Source organism: Diabrotica undecimpunctata, chromosome 2, assembly GCF_040954645.1.
Source record: "Diabrotica undecimpunctata isolate CICGRU chromosome 2, icDiaUnde3, whole genome shotgun sequence".
NCBI classification, from domain to species: domain Eukaryota; kingdom Metazoa; phylum Arthropoda; class Insecta; order Coleoptera; family Chrysomelidae; genus Diabrotica; species Diabrotica undecimpunctata.
Genome location: NC_092804.1, coordinates 130,921,820 through 130,944,357, shown reverse-complemented (window position 1 = coordinate 130,944,357; position 22,538 = coordinate 130,921,820). Strand labels below are relative to the sequence as shown.

General features: G+C 32.5%; 1 protein-coding gene across 10 annotated transcripts in view; it reads right to left on the bottom strand.

Annotated features, from left to right (window-relative positions):
* Window positions 1-22,538, bottom strand: part of Gug (arginine-glutamic acid dipeptide repeats grunge) — a 135,314-nt gene that overhangs the window by 101,045 nt on the left and 11,731 nt on the right. Inside the window, exon 1 of one of the 10 annotated variants that reach the window (XM_072523477.1) lies at window positions 4,020-4,098. The exons of 8 other annotated variants lie outside the window; for them this stretch is intronic. The gene's annotated coding sequence lies outside the window, so the exon portion shown is untranslated. Of the gene's footprint in view, window positions 1-4,019; window positions 4,099-22,538 lie in introns of those variants that run through there. One more of the 10 variants, XM_072523482.1, reaches the window with a different exon arrangement.

Here is a 22,538-nt window from a genome sequence, read left to right as displayed (position 1 = left end):
TTGCAATTTTTTGCTTATAAACATTTAGAATAACTTTTTCGCTATTGCCCGGGAAAAATATATTTTTTAATATTCTTCGAACAGCTGGAATTTTTTCACAAATTAAAAAAAATCCTACGACAATTAGGGACGCTAACTTTTTTTTAATTGATAGCTTGTTTGTCTACAATAATTAAGAAACCTAATTAGCGGCACTTGAAAGATCAACGACTGAAATTTTAATGTAGAAAGTTTGAAAAATATTATCTTTGAACAGAGTTGTCTACGAAGCTTTAAAATGTGGAACTCCAATTCGTACCCTCTCCAGAGTAGTGTGGGGGGTACTTTAAAATTCGCGCTATAAACTACAGACCCTGCTCAATTTATTAGACTCGCCATAAAAATTTTAGTTTTTTTATTTCAATCGCACTGAAAGTATGTTCACTTGGATACTACGGTGTTAAATGGGTTGTATAGCTATTGGGTACATAGTTACGTAAAAAATTGTATACATTTTTCTTGGAATTGTCAAAAATTTACAGATGACAGTAGAATGTGCTTAAAGTGTGAAGTAACTAATTGTTTTATATTTTGAGTTTTTTTACTTAAAATATACCTAGATTTGTGGTCAGTTTATTTAAAATTTTCACTAGTAAGTGACATTATTACATAATAGTGTTACTTTTGATTTTGGTTACTTCTTAATCATAAAACAAGACGATTAATCTTGGATTGGAATTTTTAGATGGGTAAATCTAAAGTTTTTTGTGTTAAGAAAATCTCGTCCATTACTGGTCTATCAGAGAATACAGCCCTTAGTCAGAGAGACAGCACGAAAATGAGATGTGTTCCAGTCATCAGTGAAAAGACTGCACCCCCAGGGCGCAACGAATTGAAAAAAATTTAGCTGTAACACAAAGAAGAGCCACCCATAGAGATTTAAGAAATAAGTTGGAAGAAGCAGGATGCTCAGTATCGGTGCCCACCGTACGTCGAAATTTGTATGGCATGGGCTTCAAATGTCGCAGACCTGTTAAGAAGCCAAAACTAACACCACAAATGCTCAAAAAAGGCTTAGCTTGGGCCAAGATCCATAACGACTGGTCTATTGATGATTCACAGGTTTGTTTCATCAATGAAGCCACATGTCAAGTTATGGATGACAAGACCCAGTTTGTCCGAAGACGTCCAGGGGGAAAATATGAAAAGGGGTGTGTAATTAATACAATTAAACATCCCACCTCAGTAATGATATGGTCCGTGATTAGTGGCATGGGACGTTTTTATGTCGTAGAAGTAACCATGCGACAAGACTAATATAAAAGGGTTTTGCAGACAAGATTGGTTCCAGAAGTGAAAGAGTGGTTTGGTAACAGCCATAAGATATTTATGCAGGATGGAGCACCTTGCCATACGCATAAAAGTATTAAAAGTTTTTTATTAGAACAAGAAATTCCGCTCTTACCATAGCCCGGCATTTTACTAGACATAAACCCCATTGAAAATGTCTGTGAGTGCCTAAAAAGAGAGTTAGCCAAGGAAATAATTACCAACAAGGTTCAGTTGATAGAAAGAATCATTTTCCATTGGAATCACACCGAAAATTTAAAAGAAGTCGCAGGAAAATGCATAAACAGCATGCCTAGGAGAGTGGCTGCACTGCTTAAAGCCAAGCGTGGCTTAACAAAATATTAATGTTATAGCAAAATATTGTAATAATTTACATTGTTTTTGTTCAATAAATATGCAAAAAGGTTACTATTATCATTTGTGTTACGTCTCTTACTTATAGCTAACATAGTTATAATTATAATTGATTATAAAACAAAGAAAACTAGAATTTGCTAAGTGAGTCTCATAAATTGCGCAGGGACTGTATATCTCCGGTTCTAGTGAAAGGATTTTGACGTTTCTTTTTTAATTTGTATGTACTCTTTTCGTACATTACGAATGTGCCTTTTTTAATAAAGGCTATAGCGAGCTATTTGGTCGCAGCGAGGCTCGGTGCTCGGCACCTCGTAGTGTCGATCGTAGAGTACTAGGGACGAAAATCGAAAAAATACTAATCTGGAATACTATGGTTCAAGTGCATGGTCCGATACATGGCTCTAGACTGGGCGCTGCGCTTTGACGGTGAACGCTGGAATTTTTAAAGTACAATCATGCATTTATTTTACGTGGCGATATTATGATACCATCCTATGGTCCGACCGATGGTCGGCGCCTCGTTATGAACGCACACTAACGCTAGACTGCATTTGATTCGGTTAGAGAACCATAGTGGAGTTCTTGTACCCAGGACTCCCACATGAAGAGCATTTGGCTGATAGTGTGCTCCTATCCCGCATCAGAGTGCTATAGGGGGGAAAAGGATGGTCTGGAGCATTGGAGCACGATGAAGTGATTCTGTTTTATACACGAAATAATACACCTCGCTCTAATGAATTGTTACAACCGAACTTCATTTCAAGGTGTAAACAAGTCTCTCAGGCTGGGTTTAATTAAATTGCTTATTCAGCATTCGGTGACAAAATCATGAATCAGTAAATACCGTAGAAATAAGTTTTAGTATTATTTCTGTTTTATGTGAAAATTAACTTTAATTTTAGTAACATTTATTTTTATTCTGAATTTTAACTTACTTACAACTTATTTTTATTTGCATTTTATGAGAAAAGTAAAACATAAATTTATTTTACTTTAAATTATGAGTAATATAAGTCATGTGAGTCCCTCTTGGACTCTCAGGCGCACAGGCCAAGTACAGTTTTAAGACCATTGGCCGAGCTGAAAACTCTGCCGTGTATTTTAAATAGATACGAAAAGCCGTTGTGGAGCTACACAATTAAATTAAAAAGTTTAATGACAAACTAGCATGTGGGTCCAGATCGGCTGCAGAGATTCGTTGAGCTTTATAAGACTCCTGATGAAAACAATTAGAAATAAATTAATAAACAAGTGCTCATTTGATATTCATTGATCTTGAGAAAGCATAAGATAGGGTTCTTCAATAGGATCTGTGGTGAGCGTTTAATAAGAAAGGAGTCTTCGGTGAATATGAAGGAGAAGATTGTGAGAGGTATGTAAAAAAGAGTAACAACTAGTGCGAGGATAGATCTGGGGAAAAAAGATAAATTTCATATAAAATAGGATTGCATCATAGGGCTCAGAGGGGTAACAGAGATTAGAGCGTAACATTCCTTGGTGCTTAAAGTATAATGATGTAGTGTTAGCAGTGACATATTGAAAGGGATCAGTAGAGACAATTTCTTGGAAGAAAAGGTTTAAAACTTAGTTGGACAAAAAAAGTATCTAGAATGTTCATTAAGGATGGAGTTACTCCTACAAGTAACATAATAACTTTGAATGGTGAAATGATTGTTAAAAACAATACTTGTAAGTAAGCAGGTATGGTCGATATTACAGAGCAATGGAGAAATAGGCTGAAGAAGCATGCAGAGTGTGCGTAATAGAACGATTCCATGAAACTGGAAGGAAACTTCTATAAAACCGCCATAAGAACAATTATAATGGACGGCACTGAATTGTGGGTGGTAAAAAAGAAATAAAAACCTGAAGGAATTTTGCGGAAATTAGAATGACTAAAAGTATGAGCGCAGCGACAATAAAAGGCATGTTAGGGTAGAGTTAAGATGGGTTTAATGTCGAAATGATAATCACTCACCACTCAATTCCTAAGTTGCAAGTTCCTGGAAATAGGAAAGTAAGACGAAAGAAAACCTGTAGAGGAATTCTTAGACAGGACATGTCCGTGAAGGTGATAGATATTGCGCAAAAATATAATTAAGAAAACCGACTCCGTAGAGCGATACAACCAAAAATATTGATAATTGAAGGACCTCAAAAAACGGCTAGACTGAACGATTTGAAAAAATGAATAAACATTTTGAAGCAATGAATGAGTACTTAAAAAAAGGAATAACGTTATGTTTCATAAATAATTTAGCGGTTTTCCTTTTATTAAAAAATTTCAAAAATCATACAGTTTAGTGTATAGTTTACAGTTTTTTTGTTCTTACCTGTAGCACTCTACAATATTGCCCTATTTCTTACATTTTAATTAAAACTAACACGTAGAAAACTAGATTTTCCCCATAAATTATGCGAAACGCAAGTCATACATGCTGGAAATGTGGAAACCAATACAATGTATGTAGTACGATAGAAGTTACATCAGAATTACTAAATAAACATTAGTTATCAATAAGAAAATAATAAATTATTATTATTAGTCATGCAACATTATTCAGAATATCACAAATGTGATTGAAGCAACCGCAATACTTCAAATAAATAAATTCCTTATCATTTTATTTTCTTATATCAAATAAATATTAATTATAATATAAATCTCTCTCGGATGGATAGTTTTTTACAACGACTTTAAAAATGTTTGCTAAGTTATAAATATATTCTGAATTAATAGATTTACAGATAGTTCCACAATATTAAACAGGTCAATTTAATCTGTAGTATATTTCAATACGTAATGCAGATCTAGTCAATTTCTATTGCTTTATCGGTGTATGTCAATGAGTGTGATACCGGTTTCATTTTATTCTTGTTTCTTTTTAATTTCTATGCGGAATATCAAAATAGTAACAAATAAAATTATGCACATGTTAAAACTCTACCAATCAGGAAAATTAGATAATGCCATTCAAGAAATGAGACGCTTAAATACCCATAATGGGACTCGGGGATATGCGATGGACAGGTTCCGGAATATATAAAAAAAGGCGGAACACTATATTACTCCGGAGATAACTACTATCATCCAAACTATAAAGCAAATTACTAGAAATCACTAGAGTATAATAGACCAGCATTTCTGGGTCTGATTGACCTGAAGCAGATATCGTAAAACACATTAAGATAGGACGTCTGAGGTGGGTAGGACATGTAATGCGGATGGAGTAAACCGACCCAGCTAGAAAAACGCTCCTTGATAGACCTATTGGTCAAAGAAGAAGAGGAAGACCCAGAACAAGATTCCTAGATAACATAGATCAAGATATGAGAAATATGGAAATACGTGCTTGGCGGAGGAAGGCGATGGATAGGGACGACTGGAAAAAGATTCTTGGGGAGGCTAGGACCCACACAGGGTTGTGAAGCCAAAATGATGATGATGATAACTACTATCATCCAAACTATAAAGCAAATTACTAGAAATCACTAGAGTGTAATAGACCAGCATTTCTGGGTCTGATTGACCTGAAGAAAGCGTTTGATAGAGTAAGACTCAAATATGTAATCCATCTTCTTTATAACAGAGAAATATTAATAATCTAAATCTAAATATTATAAAAACTATCGAAAACATCTATCAAAACAACAAAATGGAAGTCAGAATAGATGGACAACTTACAGAACCCATAGAAATAGGAATAAGACAAGGTTATTCATTGGGCCCCATGCTCTTTAATTTAATCATGGATGAAATCATCAAAAGCGTTAACAAAGGAAGAGGATATATAATGGGAAACACAGAAATAAACATACTCTGTTACACAGACGATGCAGTATTGATAGCCCAAGATAAAGATAGTCTGCAAAGACTGGTCTACAGATTTACCATAAGAGCAAAAGAATTTAATATGACAATCTCATTATCAGAAAACTAAAATAATAGTAGTCAGCAAAGAACCAACCAGATGTAAAAGAGAAATTGATGGCATCAGTATTGAACAAGTAATGGAAATAAAATACCTGGGAATTACACTGTTCAGCTGTGGAGACCTGGACAAAGAAATGAGAGATCAAGTACATAAAGCAAATAGACTGGCAGGATGCCTTAATAACACTATATGGCGAAACACACACATTAACACTGAGATGAAGTCAAGAATTTATAAAGCCAGTGTAAGACCAAAAATGACATATGACTCATTAAGAACACCCGACGCAGCCACACCGCAAAGGCTACTGGAAACGACAGAGATGAGAGTACTGAGAAGAATTACAGGAAATACGCTGTGTCTTATCAACACAGATAAGACCAAATTTATGATAGTATCAAGGAGTCCAATAAATAATGAACAACTAACTCTTGGTGGACAGCAAATAGAGAGAGTGACAAAATATAAATATCTGGGAGCTTACATCAACACAGAATTAGATCCAGACCAAGAGATCCGGGTACGGATAGAAATGGCAAGGGCAGCGTTCTTAAAATTCAAACAATTGTTCTGTGACAAAAATCTGAATACTGCGCTGAGACTGAGGTTTGGTCGTCTGGTCGCAACTATTGTACGGGGTAGAAACATGGACACTAAAAGCGCAAATAGTTAAAAAGATTGAAGCCTTTGAACTTTGGATATACCGGAGAATGTTGAGAATTCCAGGGACTGCCAGGGTCACCAATGAGGAAGTGCTGAGAAGGATGGGTCGAGTTTTTGTGGCATTGACTTTCGTCATTCAGCCAGTCTCGAAAGGTTATAATATATTCCTTAAAAAAGTATAGACAGATAAGTACAGATTATTTCCCTCAGACAAATGCACAGCGATATCCCTAAATCGAAATAGACGAATAATTAATAGAAGAACACGTCGAAGGAAAATACAAGGACACTCGCTTCTCGTCTAGGGGTCCGTCAAGACATTTATTTTAACAGACAAAAAATTGTTGAGAACGATAAAAGTACGCAAGACTGCATACCTTGGACACATACTAAGAAATAATAAATATAGTCTTCTGCAGGTCATCATGCAGGGTAGAGTCAATGGCAAAAAGGGAATAGGTAGAAAGAGGAAGTCATGGCTGCGAAATATTCGAGGCTGGACAAACATGACTGTAGACGAATTATTCCACGTTGCAAAAGACAGAGAAGCTTTTAAAAATGTGGTCGCCAACCTCCGTTAATGGGGACGGCATAGGAAGAAGACGCTGCGAGATCGAAAGAGAAGTGAAGACATTAGAAGAAAATGTAACGTACAGTATTGTTCTGAAGCTATTTTCTTGTGACATGTTAGAGTAATTACTATTCAAATGGGAATAAGCCACAATTACAGGTTAAAGTACGTTTATTGACTTTTCAATTTCCACTTCAGGAATTGGAAGTGGAAACTAAAAAGTCAATAAACGTACTTTAACTTTTAATTGTGGATTATTCCCATTTAAATAGTAATTACTGTAACGTACAGTGTATAAATGAATGGACACAAAATTGAAAAAAAGAATGGAATAACCAGATAAACAGAATGCAGGAGACCCGTGTCGTCAAAATAGCAAGAGATAAGTCACCAATCGGTAAAAGAAGAAAGAATACAGGTATTATTCCGCCAATAAACAAGCAGAATTGCTTATAAAGAGGAGGAAGAAGATCAAAATGAAGTCGGTAATTTGGTTGCTCTACAATACATACACATGTCAAAAATTTTACATCTATTTCTGAGAGAGCCAATCTATTCCAGTTAAACGACAAAGCTTTGATATTAATATCTTACGAATTTATGTCCCAAAAGCTGAACTCGCAAGAAAACAAACACTTTTAATCAGAGTCGGGCACCAGGAAGATAAATAGATTTAGACCCTCTTTCAAAAACAAACCGGTCTCAGCCAACAAAAAAAATAACAAAATGGTGCCTGCCACAAAAAAAAATACTAATGGGAAAATCGCCAAAAAACGGGATGGGGGGCACAAAACTCGAACGCCGAGTCGTAGTACTGGACCCAGTTCGGAGCGGGGTCTCGGCACTCGGACAAGCAAAAGTATAATGATGATGTGTCAATTAAGATGATTATAGCACCTCACGCTCTCCAGTCTAACTAGGAGAAGTATTTTATGTGGGAATCCCTGTACCCAGGACTCCCATGTGACAAGCATTTTTACCGATTTGTTGCCTCTATAACACATCAGCGTGCTATCGGGGGGTGGAGGATGGTCTGAAACATTGGGCGGGATGGAGTGGTCCCTGATTGCCACGGATCAATCCCCCTCACCCCAATAAATTGTAACACCTACATGTCATTTTCTAAGAGGTGTGCATGTCTCACAGGCTGGGTTAGACTCTATCGCTTGCTTGCTGAAAAGACATACGATGATGTAGTAGAAAATCTCTTTGATCGGTAGAACATTAAAATTTCTTACCTAAAACTAAGCAAATCACAATTATAATGGGAGATGGGAGAATAATAAGAAAATAGGAGAGGGTCGGGAGTCAGAATTTGGATTAGGCAATAGTAATGAGAGAGGTGACAGGTTATATAAAATTTGTCAATATTCAGAAATTATGGTCATTAACACTTGGTTTAAGCTACCTGAGCATAGACCGTATACATAGGAAACACCACATAATGCACAAGTTACTGAAAAACAACAAGAAATCAAATCATGCAAAAGTTAATCAAAAACAACAAGAAATTAAATAGACTATATTTTAATAAACAAACGCTAAGAAACTATTTCAAAAGTGTCAAAACATTTCGGAGCTGACGTGGAATAAGATCAGAATCAGTTAGTCGCTAAAATGGAAACTAATTTAAAAACTTACACGAAAAAATCAAGGACAGACCATTAGATACACAACTAGATTAATTCATGACCAAACCAGACAAAAAGTCACTAAAGAGATTAACAATAAATTAACTGAACTACCTACAAATGACGAAAACTCTGAAACACCTTGGAATAAAATCAAAGGTATCATCACTAACATTTAGAGGAAGGTTAAAGAAATTAGCTGAATACACAAAAAATTATTTCCGATAACTTTAGTCAACAAACAAGAAATACTTTTAGATAACGTAATTGCAAAATTAACAACAAAATCGCTGATATTGATGAATAGTGTTATTAACTTTTTTTATTGTTTATTAAAATTTTTTAAATGTACCTGAACTTGAGAGTCTTATCGTATTTGAATTTTTGCAAAAGATGGGCCAGATCGGTTAAATAGTTTTTTCGAAATTTGATTTGTTTATAACTTTTTTGAAAGATGAGCTAATTTCTAAGGCTGGTCTACATAATTTAACCCGGCGACTGTGTGGTGAAATTTTCTGACAGGAGCTGTGTGTTGGGGTAATTATCACCCCATTTTTTTTTTATTTATAAAATTGAGAAAATATTTTATTTTTACATGCAACCTTAAGATTTTAAATCATGGTTATATTGTTATATAATATTTTTCAAAGATAAATCATTTAAAAAATTTCCGCTAAAAATTCAACGATTTAAAAAATATACTAAAATTTAGTTTATATTTAAACCACTACCACAATTTTTGTTACCAAAATTTTTATTAGAGATATAGAATAAAAAAAAATACAAATTTTATAAAAAGTAACTAGGAACTTTTGTTTAAATAGCATAATTAACAATTATGTGCACATTTAGAACAAAAATATACACAATATTCAAGAAAAAGAAAAATGTCACATTTCACACATTTTTTTTTTGGCACTTTCTGTCCTTTCCACGGGGACACACCCCACATCTGGATGTTGTTCGTTGCTTCTTGTTTGGAGGTACTTGAGAGTCCTCTCCGCCATCATTTCTTTTTAGTTTGTCTCTTATTTCTGATGGCATTCTTTTATTGTTACCTCTTTTTTCAATATATGGTTTAATTAGTGCCAAACCAAGTTCTTTTAAAAAAAATCTGCGTTTTAGTTTTTCAGTTGGCTTGTTATGCTGATAAATAACATAACTATTTATTCCTGCATTATTAAGCAGTGAAAAAAAAATTGTTAGAGGCCATCGCTTGCTATTACGAGACACATTATATAACGCAGACATTTCGTCAACCATATTTACGCCACCTTTTGTGTGATTATAAAAGTCTATAATCTCAGGTTTATTTGATTTGTGGTCAAATTCTGTATCATGATGAAGTGAAGAAGCTACTAACACTATTTTATTTTTCTTCGGGACAAAGGACACCAAAGGGATGTCTTTTTTAAATCCGAAAATTGCGTGGTTTTCAGCTCTGTTTTTGGAATTCAAAAAGATTGGCGGTATTTCCCTCTTGTTTTTACGAATAGTTCCAACAGATGTTAAGGGTATGCTGGTAAACCAGTTGTCGAATGTAATGTTGCGGTTAGTACCACGGATTGGATTTACAAGCCTGTTTACTACATCAAACGGTCTATTACTAAATTGAAAAGGTCCTTCAGGCTGTGAGCCAACATATACCTCTAAATTTAAAATGTAGAATGTTTTGGCATCCACTAAGGCAAATATTTTAATTCCATATTTGGACGGCTTATTGGGGATATATTGCCGAAAGGAACAACGTCCCCGAAAAGATTCTAATTTTTCATCGATCGTCAAGTATTGACTAGGAATAAAATATTGTTGACAATTGGATACAAATCGATCAAAAACAGCTCGTATAGCTGCCAGTTTATCTACTCTTTTTCGTTCTTCTCTATTTTCGATATTATCGAATCGTAGGCATTTTAAAAGTAATATAAATCTTTGCAATGACATTGTTAGCCTGAAAATGTCAATTCCTGTTCCATCTGTAGCCCACAGATCCTCCAGATTTAACCTGTTGGCTTTATAAACGCCTGATAGTTATAATAATCCGAAAACTGCACGAATTTCTTCTGCGTCCGTAGACTTGGTGATATATTTATGTTGGTCATTATAATTCTGAGCGACTAAACTGATTTTTTTATTAGTGCAGTGGACAATATCTTCCACAATAATATTATCCATGAATAATTCCCAGCAAGAAATGGGCGACTTGCAATATTTTGCATTATTTCGAACACCGGGAAGTAAAGTTATTAAATTTTCTTGTCGTGTTCTAACTGATTTATTGGGACAGTTCTTTGCCCATTTTGTTTTCCCATCCCGTCCGATAAAAAACTTAGATTGCCTTACTTTATTATCTTCAAACTTATTGTTGTCTTGAGAGGAATCTTCCGACGATGATTGATTTTTCTGATTAGAACTTCCAGGCTGACAATTTTCCACTGATTGAAGTTGGTTTTCTAAAACATCCTCACTGGGACGAAGGCTAACCTGCTGACTTTCATTTTCAGATTCGCTTTCTGATCCTAACTCTGATCCAGTTAATTCATCCTGCCAAAGCTTCAAGAGAGCTTCTTGTTCTTTCTCTTAACTACACATATTTCTATGTCTGAAATTAAAAATATCTAATCAATTTTCAATATTCCTACCAATTACATTATGTTTCTGTTAACAAAATAAAGATAAATTGTGCTAGTATAAGAACTTACCTGTTAACAATTAACCGGTGTTGTGGGGTTAAAATTACCCAAAAACTAAATATTACTGCACTTCAACTGTGTGGTGGGGTTAAAATCACCCAAAAGTCCAAAGAACGCGACACCACTCGTTCAAATCTTATTTATATACTGAAATTTATGATGCAATACAAGATCTGTTATATTATGGGAAGGTACTCGTGGCGCCAGATGAATCTGGCGATGTTGCCACTATTTTAACAAGCGCTAATGAACGACGTGGGTGATTTTCACCCCACAACACAGTTGCCGGGTTAACTGATTGGATCGTAATAATCCGTGACTTATTTTCTTTTTAAGACATATACTAATAACAGTAATAACCTATGAAAAAAACAGTTTAAAATAAATAGCACTTTTTAAACTCATAAACATTTACAATAAATCCGTAGGATTTAGTTCAATTAAATGGCTAAAAAATATTTGGAAAGCTGGTCAAAAAACACATCTTATAAAACGAAAAATCCTAGGTCCCTTAGGAGCCAAGATAGCCCCCCCTTTTTAAGGCTGAAATTAACTAATCTTTTATAAGAAAAGTTAAAGTTTTTAACAAAACTTTTTTTAGTATAAAAAAATTATTTTTAGAACAAAAATCGTATGTATAATGTATTATAAAAAATTATAACTTCTTATATATCTTATTAGTCGAGTCGTCAGATATTTTACCCCTAACAATCATACGAACAAGCTGAATTTTGCCGAGAATATTTTTTAGGGATATAATGTTAAATTAAATTTGTATCAACTCGATGGTACAAATTCGATTTCTTTTGATCAGGGTGTCCTGTCGAAAAAAATCAAAATGCGTTTTAAAGCTGAAGACTGCAGCTTTCGTATGCAATGTTTGTGTTTTGCCGCAAATGAAGTCAGTTTCTATTAATCTGTTCAATAAATAAACGTTGAGAGATTTTTGCCATTTTAACATGAAATTTTAATTTTCAAAGTGGTAAACGTTTTTGCATCTTTTTTGGCGTCCTAAAATTGACATTCTCGGCAAAATTCAGCTTGTTCGCATGATTTTTAGAGATACAGTGGCATTTTCATCTCTGACGACTGGAGTATGGATGTGATTTTGACAGCGTATAAGTAGGTATAGCTGCGGTCATTAAATAGTTTACATCCTTACATATCTTTTAGCCGATTTTTCAAATTTTTACTTCGTTTAAACGCACATTTTGCGTACAAGTGACGTTTCCAGTGGCGAATCTGGACAGAACAGGTTGATTAAAATTAAAAAACCAAAATAAAATAAGTCTACTTTACAAAATGTAACAAAATGGAAATTAGAGAAAGAAGTTTTTCCAGTTCTTTGAGTTTGGCTTGCTCTTGTTTGTTGCGCGTAATTCAAATGCATTTTGGGCATTTTGGATGCGTTTAATAGTTTTTTATAATATTTTGCAATACGCGGGAAATTTTTGACACGCACTTTTGACATTTAGCAAATCCGTACGACACTGCGATTTTACAGTATTACACTGTAAAAATTAAGGTGTCAACTATTCAGTGACCGCAGCTATACATATAGGCGGCGCGAAATTAACAATTAAAAATAATGGGTTGCAATAAAGTTATTGTTAAAAACTCTTCGGGATCTTGTAAAATGGAGTTTTAGGTTTAATTTTATGATTGCTAAACTTAAAAGAGTTGTAATAATTTTATTTTGGATTAAAAAACTACTACTAATTAAACTGTTTTTAATTACATTTACTTTATTGCCTTCAATCAGTTTTTACTTTATGCGAAATTAAAAAAATGTTATTTAATTTTTAATGTCATACCTATAATTATGACTGAAGTCAACTAGCTCATAAGCTAACGTCTAAAGGTGGGAAACTATCGATAGTCCTAATGGAACGTAATGTAAATTATAGTTTTCTATCGATAATTTTTCACCTCTACTAGGTTTATCTCTTTTTATTTCACAACATATTCTGTTTTCTATCTTTTGCGTTATTTTGCAGGTTCTTAAGACAGTCATCACTGTGTACGATTTTGTTTGTTCTAGAAATAATTTTTTTAACTTATTTGTTCAAATGTAATGTAAGTATTAGGAAAAATTGTTTATAAATAACATTTATTTAATGTAATTTTATTTTAAAAAAATATATATCAATAAAAAGGGGACTTAAGAAAAGGTTTGTACATCCCGTAGTTATTAGCAGCTCTGTTTTGCATAATGTAGGAATGAAAATACGATAAATGTTATTAACGTTGTACCCCAGTTTAAGAAATAGCAAAGTTGGTCTAGTATAACCCGAGATTTGTTTTTTCCAAGCGCTCTATTTTGAAACTGTGTTGGATTTTTTGAAGGTCGAGGCTGTACCGCCAAGATAAGCCCTTTTCCTTAGCGAGATATAGCTATGGTTATACTAGATTTACCCTTACCGTAAAGTTAGTATAACCATTGAGGGCTATGATGTATCATTTATGTGAAATAATTACATGGTGTAAACTCCGATTTTAACACATTTATGTAAAAATTTCCAAATCGGTATGATATAAGAACTACGTATAACGGGTTGCCTATCTTGATATGTAATTTATCTATATGTAAATGTAATTTTTAAGCTGCCTAAAATTACGTCCGTTTTTGCTCTTAGTTAGGTTATGTTATTGTATGTAATTTGTGGAAACAATTTACTATTTGTTTATAATTATAATAAAATAAACTAATGGCTTCAATTAAAAAGAAGACAACCAGGAAACAATTGGAAGTGATGTTAGACTTTATAAAAATAAATAGTGCTTACTGGCAAAATAGTCAAGGAAGGCTAAGAAAGTAGCCCAATTGTGAGAGGAATTTGCTATCATGGTAAATACAGTAGATGGTGGCCCTAAAAAAACAGCAGAACAATGAAGACATGTAGGTAAGAAAATTAATTTCTGTTACTAGCAAATTTAATAATAAATGCTAAATTTTTAGGTTCAATGAGTGGAAGATTTTGCAACTCATTTCAAAGATTCATCTTGGGGAGCCCCAGATTATAAATACATTTAATTTTAAAGGTAAAGATTAATGATTGATGTATTATGTTTATTATGGTGTATATTTTTCAGAAGGAAAAGGAAATCAACCTCTGAAAATTAAAAAGGCAATAGTTTTATTTAATATTCTATAAACATATCCTTTATAAAATTATATCTCAATTATGGAATAAACTGAATATAAACATTTTTATTTAACAATTTTATAACTTTTATAACAATGTTTTAGCCGCTTTGTAATATGTTTCAGATTTTTTGTTTTGTCTTGATCTTTGTGTTATTCTTTTTGATTTTGTAACTAATTGTAACATAAATACCTACATATCATTAAGAAATATACTAATTATAAACACTTTTATTTAACAATTTGTTTTTATTTTACAACACGAAGTTTGCAGCAATAATACTTCTTCATATTCTCTAAGGGTTATGAGCACATTTGAACCATTTTGTAATATATTTTAGTTTGTTTTACCATTATCATTAGTCAACATCAATGCATCACAAGAATATATGTTTCCAGCTTTAACCGGGCTGTAATGTAAAACCCTGTGCATGTGCAAATAATTCTTTGGGACAATCCTCCATTCACCCCTGTGTCTACCAACTCTTCTCTAGATTCTAACTCCAATAGATTTTAAATCATCCTCTAAATTGTCTTGATACCTAAATCTTGGGTCTTCTTCTGGTTTATTGTCCCATCAGCCCTCTTCTGTTAAAAACCTTTCCGACTGTTGCACCTACCTCTTGCCTGATGAAATGCTCTATCCATGTAAGGTATGCTACCTTAATTAATTTTATGTCAGGTTCCACAAAGGTTCTATACAACCCAAAGTTGTAATGCCTGTGCCACAAACCTTGTTCTTTGTAGTAGTATATTTTAGGTGTATTTGTAGGTTTACTTTGTAGTATATTTTAGGTTTGTTTTAGTTTTTGAAATTGTATTCTTTACTTGTATGTTTTAATTTTCCAAGGGTTTTAACAAATTTTCAACTAATTTGTAATATATTTTAAATTTGTTTGTTTTTAACTTTTTGCAATTAATCGTAACATACAGGTTTTATGTTTTTAAACATTTTTATTTAACAATTTTATAACACAAAGTTTATATATATATATATATATATATATATATATATATATTGATTATATCTCATATAATTATAAATAAACTGAGGATAAACATTTTTATTTAATATTTTATAACATAACATTTGCAGCGATAACACTTCTTTATATTCTCTAAAAGGGATTTCAAAACATTTGAGCCAGGTTGTAATATATTTTTTATTTTGTTAGTGTTGTGTCATTTTTGTAATTCATTGTAACATACATGATTTTTGTTTTTAACAATATATAAACATTTTTAATTTAATATATTATAATACAGTTTGCAGCAATATCTCCGTATTATCTAAACATTTTAGAACATTTTGAGCCACTTAGTAATATGTTTTAGATTGTTTGCTTTGAGCTTTTAGTAGTTCATTGAAATATTAATATTTATATCACTAAACTATACTAGATTATAAAACTCTATCATATATATTATAAAATGATGAAATATCACTAAATTGTAAAATTATATTACTATATTTGATTATAAAACTATATCACTATTTATCATTGTGAAATAAATAAATTATGAAAATATTAATGTTTTTGTTTCACTACACAAAGTTTGCAGCAATAACACTTCTTATTCTCTGTGCTTCCAACACCCAACATTGGTTTTGATTTGCCTCCTTTGGAATCATTTCTATGAGAACTACAGGCTGTACTTCATCTTTTTCACCATTTTGGCACCAAGTGTTCCACTATCCCTGCAGTTATTTCTGTTAATACTTTACTAAATGTACTTTGTTCCATTGAAAATAACAGGTTGTTACCAGAACATTTTTGGTAACTTCCATTTCCTACAAAATTAAGTAGGGAGAGAACCTTTAATTCTATTGCAATTTAGTTAGAGCAGAGCTGGTAATCTATTTCAAATGGGTTACTGGTGTCCCGTAACTGACGTTGCTCTACATTTACATAATTTCTTTCTACCACATCATTCAATTCATTGAGTAATAACAAATTTACAAAATCCATTTTTTCAAAAACAAACAAGAAGCCAAAAGTTAGGTTAATTTGAATTATCTGACAGATCTTCAGGATATGACAGAACCGAAAATAACGTTTTATGTAATTTTCTGCTGTGGCTTGGCCATTTTACGCATAGCAACGCAGGGCATGATACATCATACCGTTTTTACACATTATGTTTTGAGAACTGATCTGATGTACGTTTTCTGAATTTTACACTAGTATGTAATTATTTACGTAAATGATACATCATAGCCCCCATTGTGTCTCGAAAACGGCTACAGCAGTAATTTTTTTTTTCCGTGACAAATTAGCAATAAATTATAGGACTCCAAACTCCGCCTTATAAAATGGATATTCTAACTTCTACCGACATTAAAACACATTTGTTTGGCTTCTCAAAAAACACCTTGTAAGAGGAAAATAATTTTTTTATCTTTATATTTTTGTATAAGTTTGAACTACAGTTGCAATGTAGTTTACTTTTCGGTTCCTTAGGTTAAATTTTATTGACCTAACCATTAATACTTTATCAGAATGTTATTTTATTTTTTTCATATTTTTTATATCATATTTATCCATGTTAACTTTCAATAAACTGTAATATTGAATTTGATATTAATATACTTCTCTAGAAACCAAACAATAACAAAAATTATTTTACATTATATTCTCATTTCTGGGCCGTGAGTTTCGGGATTCATAATGTTGCTAGATGGGACTATTTACCACACACATTAAGTTAATATACATGCAGTGCCGGCTTGATGGCAAATTTAAGTTAATTGTGGTCCAGTTTAAGACCATTTATTTACAAATATGCTTAACGAAGATCTAAAACATTTTAGAACTTCTATTTAAAAAATCCTTTATAAAAGGTATATTATAAACCTTTTATAAAGGATTTTTTCAATAAAAGTTTTTATAATTCATGGATTTCATAATTCATACAGCCAACTATACGAATTTCATTTTCTTTGTGGATTTTAAAAACATTATATTGACCAAAACTGATATTGTAAGTAGTAAATACGTATTATTTGCTTGGCCTATTTGTCATTAACTGTCATATTTGAGGCTATGAGAGCAAGAGTGGGCTAACCCGAAATATTGAATAATGGATTTACATGAACCAAGAATATATGCGTTTTTTTGAAATTTTATAAAATTAAAAGATGATGCCAAAAGGTAGTCATTGTTTACAAATCATTAACTAATAACAAAAAACTCGAAGATCTTGCAGTATATTTAACAAAAATATTAAAATTTCAGCTTTTTTTGTGGATTAGACCGCTTTTGCATCAGCGTGCCCTTAAAAATATTAATAGGAATGTGGATTAGACCTAGAGTACAATACAATTAAACAGTATCAATGTTGAAAATATGCTTTATTAAAAAAACAAAGTAACAAAAATACTTAATATTCATCGTTAATGAACTCTTCTTTCTGCTGTATAGTGGATATTATTGTTCTGGTTATTGTGTAAAATCGATGATGTATTGGAGCTATAAATGAAAGTAATTCTAAAATATCTTAATTTTTGCTTCGGTTATTGGACGTCCTTAGGGATAAAGATAATCTAGCTGAAGTATTTCCCTGGGTGTCCTCTTTTTGTCATCTAGTGAGTAAAAGAGAACATCTACATTATTGCTCTATTTGTAGTAAATTGTAAATGGATTTGTTTTCTTGTATTGCAACCACTGATTCTGTAAACATTGGACTTTTTGATTTTTGTGTATCAAGTTTACAATTTGTTATATTTCTCTCTAACTTCTTAGTAGAATAAAATCATTTTCTGTCATCTTTATTATCGTAAAATATGCTTTCTTTCGTGCATGTGCTATTACCTTTATCCAGTCGTCAGGTACGTAGATACCTTTAAAAAATCTTTTTTGCTTACTTATTACTCCGAAATATTGGTCACAGACAAGGTAAGAATGTCGGCTGACTAAAAACTTATGATCAATATTTTCCACCACAATATCAGGATGTGACAAAATAAAATCGCAAAGGACAGCCATTTTAATGTTATGGTTCTGCCCTCCGCATTGATCGGAATATAGTATTGCATTTTTTGTTGAAACAACATTTTTAAAATAATGCAGTAAACAGGATCCTTTTTTTTGAGGTCCTCGTGATGCTTGTGTCTCATTGCAAACATACATATGAGCATTATTAGTAGCCAAATTATGGACTCCTAAGCCGTAAGTCAACAACAACTGGCGTTTATAGTAAGAAATTTGAGTGCTGATAACTGATGTGGGCAACATTCGCATCAAGTCAAATGCAATCACTGTAATTTCTTCAGGAATATGTTCTGCATCTTGTTTCATACCACATCTAGCACGGTCTGCTTTTCGTTGGTGAACCTCTAGTGTTACTTCAAATTCATGTTTTTCTTCTTGCACTGTTGAGAACTTTATTTTATCGTTATACAAATCACATTTTTTGCACGAATCCATAATTGGTGCATGGAATCCAGTATTAAATTGGGTATTAAATATTACTGATGGACGATGGTCAGCCCACTCTTGCATTCTTTTACGTATTTATGTATTGAATAATTTTGGTCTATTCCACAACTTCGTGGGTTAGCCCATTCGTGTTTTCAAATTTTTGATATTTTCTATAATGCAAAATCACCTTACTGGCGAGATTTATGTTATAATATACGAAAATGTTGGTTAGACCGGTTTTGCTTTAAAACTTTAGGTCGTTAGAAGTGATTGCAATATATAACTCAATTATCAACAAAACGTTGGTTAGCCCACTCTTGCTCTCATAGCCTCATTTATAGCATTGTTCATATAAAAATGCTTGTACGCCATTCAAGATTTACGACGTCATAACCCCACAGCGTTGCCAAAACATCAGAATAGTTAGTAAGTAAGGAATTTTTAAAATGTCAACTATTTGTCAAACTAGTATATTAACAGTAAATACACTTACTTTTAAGACTATTTAAGTAAAGACTTATTTCATAAAATTTATATTATTAATAATAACAAATGTTTTTGGTTATTTAATCAATATAATTCTAAAATTCCCAATATAATGATGATTACATTTTTCTGATTATTATACCATGTTGACGCCTATGAAAGATCGAGAAGTTCCGTATGGGTTTCGTATTATTAACTGTGTTAGGAAAATTTGAACTCTAAGGTTGACGTTCTGGAAATTTTAAATATAAGTGACGCCACTTTATATAAATTGTGACGTGCACGCATTTTTACATGAAAAATACTATAAATATTTCTAAAACCGTTGTAAAAAATTTAGTTCTCACAACTAAGGAGCAAATGTTTATAGTAGGCCATTATTTCAGCTCATACGGAAATGGACGCAATCTTGGTCCAAGTTTCAAACAAGTGTCTAAAAGAGATCAAGAAGTGAGATTACCTTAGCCAATGGCATGGGTAAAGGTTAATCTCCAGCACCTTAAATCTGGATCATCTTGGCTAAACTACAGTAACACTAACAAAAGAGTTCCTGACCCTACAGGTGGGGGTTGTGAGTTAATAAACAGGGTCTATCGAGATGACTGAATAATTTTAAACTCATATATAGTTTATGGTGATGAAGACATTGTTAAATCCATGAAAACAAACTGTGTAGGAAGAAACCAAAATGGAGTTGATCAACTGCTTAATATTCCCAATACTGACCTACGGATGTAAATCTTGGACCCTACGATAAGCAAAAAGAAGAAAGATAGACGCCACTGAAATGTTTATTTATTTATTTATTTCAACAGTTGAACCATTTACAATACAGCAAATAGTAAAAAGTAAAAATTTGTACATTAAAACAGTATATCAAATCACAAAAGTTAAAAAACATCACATATTTAAATCAATAATTAGACTCTTAAGTTGCCTTTTGAAAAGATTAATGTTTGGACAGAATGGATCCAATAGGAATAGGAGGTCATTGCAAGAGCTGAGCATTCTCGACAAGGGCTGACACGTGACTTAGCCGTTCCCGAGAAATGGCATGTGGCAGCTTCTAACCATGTAATATTTTTAGCGTTGTTTGGATATTATTCAAAGTAGGTTTATGTAAATTTCTTTTTGTTTTGTTGTAATGGATAACGATAATATTGGTATCCCTATAGAAAAACGACTCCAGAATGTAGCCGGAAAAGAATCGTACAGCGTGATAAACACAAAAGGGTAGTCGCTATGAAAAATAGGTAAGCATAGAGAGCTAGATAATGTTTCAGTGCATCGAACTAATCAATTTTTTTTTGTTTTTAGATATTCGGCTAAAGGTTTGCCTGAAAAACTAAGATGTGTTCATAAAAATAAGTTCTTGAAGTGCAATTTATTAACTATGGGGGATCTGCAATTTGTTCATGAAATATTTCATGAAATTCCATCAAAAACAATATGCTTTCATATTAAAATGTTGTGAGGCTAAGACACCACATAGAAGAGAAGGACGAGCAGAGAGAGAAGTGGGTAGCACAATTTCTCAAAAACAGGTATCAATAAATTATAGATTACCAAAGCAAGGTGGCGAATGGATTAGTGTATGCAGAAGAGCCTTTATGCAAATTTTGGGCGTGAAAAAAGATAGAATTCAGGGTGTGGTAAAGAGGTTTTTTTTAAGGGATTAACTCCATCAGAAAAACGAGGGGGCGACCGCGTTCTAGAAAAAAATGATCAAAAAAAGTTAGCTATGAGTAATTTTATTGAGAGTTTTAAATGTCTGGAATCTCATTACTGCAGGAGTCAAATCAAGAACAGAACTTATCTACCATGTGATCTTAATATAAAAAGCTCTTTAAACTTTACGTCACATCAGTGGATAGCTCTCTTATGGTTAAGGAACATTATTTTCGTTCCTATTTTGCAACGCACTATAATATAGGTTTTGGAACACCTATTACAGACGAATGCTCTCTTTGCTTAAGATTTAAGGAAGAGATAAGGAAAGAAAAAGATGAGGAGCAAAAAAAAAAAGAACTTGAATGTTTTCCAGGAATTACATAAACTTAAAGCAAAAGCATTTTACAAAATTCTTAAAACTAACAGCAGAGAGAGAGAAGTTTTTTCAATGGATTGTCAAAAATACTTAGCTCTTCCAAAATTACCTGATCAGAGAGCTTACTTCTCTTCCCAATATAATATTTACAATTTTTCAATTGTAAATGGTTCTTCTAATATGAAACTTAACTCTGACACAGTTTCAGCTTATCTATGGACCGATTTATATTTGCGAAAAAACTCAAGTGTTATATCTTCAGCGTTGTTTCATAGATTATCAAAACATAAATTTTCCAGAGATGTTAAAGAAATTTTGATTTGTGTAGATGGCTGTCCAGGTCAAAATAAAAATATTACAATGATTGACATGCTTGCAAGTTTTCTGCATGAAAAGGCACCTAATAATATTCGCTGTATTGAACTAATATTTCCAATTTTAGGACACAGTTTTATGCCACCAGATAGAGTTTTTGGTATTTCTGAAGGCAAAATTAAAAAAACAGAAATAATAACGAATCCAGAGAACTACATAGCTATAATAGAGTAAAATGCCACAATCTATAAATTGGTTAGACTGGGACGCGTTTGATTGGAAAACTTCAGTATCAGTAGTTATTAAACCACCAGGACATTGGCACTTTCAATTTCAACAGTGCAAACGCTTTAGGATTTTGAAGCAAAATGATAATACAATTGAAGTTCAGGGCGAAGTCAACTATAATACTTCCATCGGTGTTCCAAAGGGTATTTGTGAGAAAGCAAAACATATTCGTTCGGTTAATCCTGACAAATTTGAAGCTGGCAGAGTAAGTGACAAAAAGAAGGCCCAAAGTGTTGCCAAACTATTAGAAACGCATTATGGAACTGATTGGCAAGAAAATTCCGATTTGAAGTTTTATAAAAATGCCATACATTTTTCTCTAAATAATGACGAGAGTGATCCACAACTATTGACAAATGAGTTATGTGAAGAATTTTCTCCAGAAGAAACAACTGGGATGTAAACTTTGTTGTGTTAAAAAAAGTTATTTTTATGAGTTTACGTTATTTTCAATTTATAACAATAATTATATAAATATAAACAAATAAATATGTTTTAAGTAATAAGAATCCAATGTTTATAATAATTTATTACTTAAGGGAAGTTTAAAAAAACACGTTTTTCCGAAGTTTTCTGAAATTTCCAACCCAAAGTTGCTAAATTTTGTTGCAAATCCCGCCATGTCCATAAATAAAACCAATTTTATACCGAAACTGC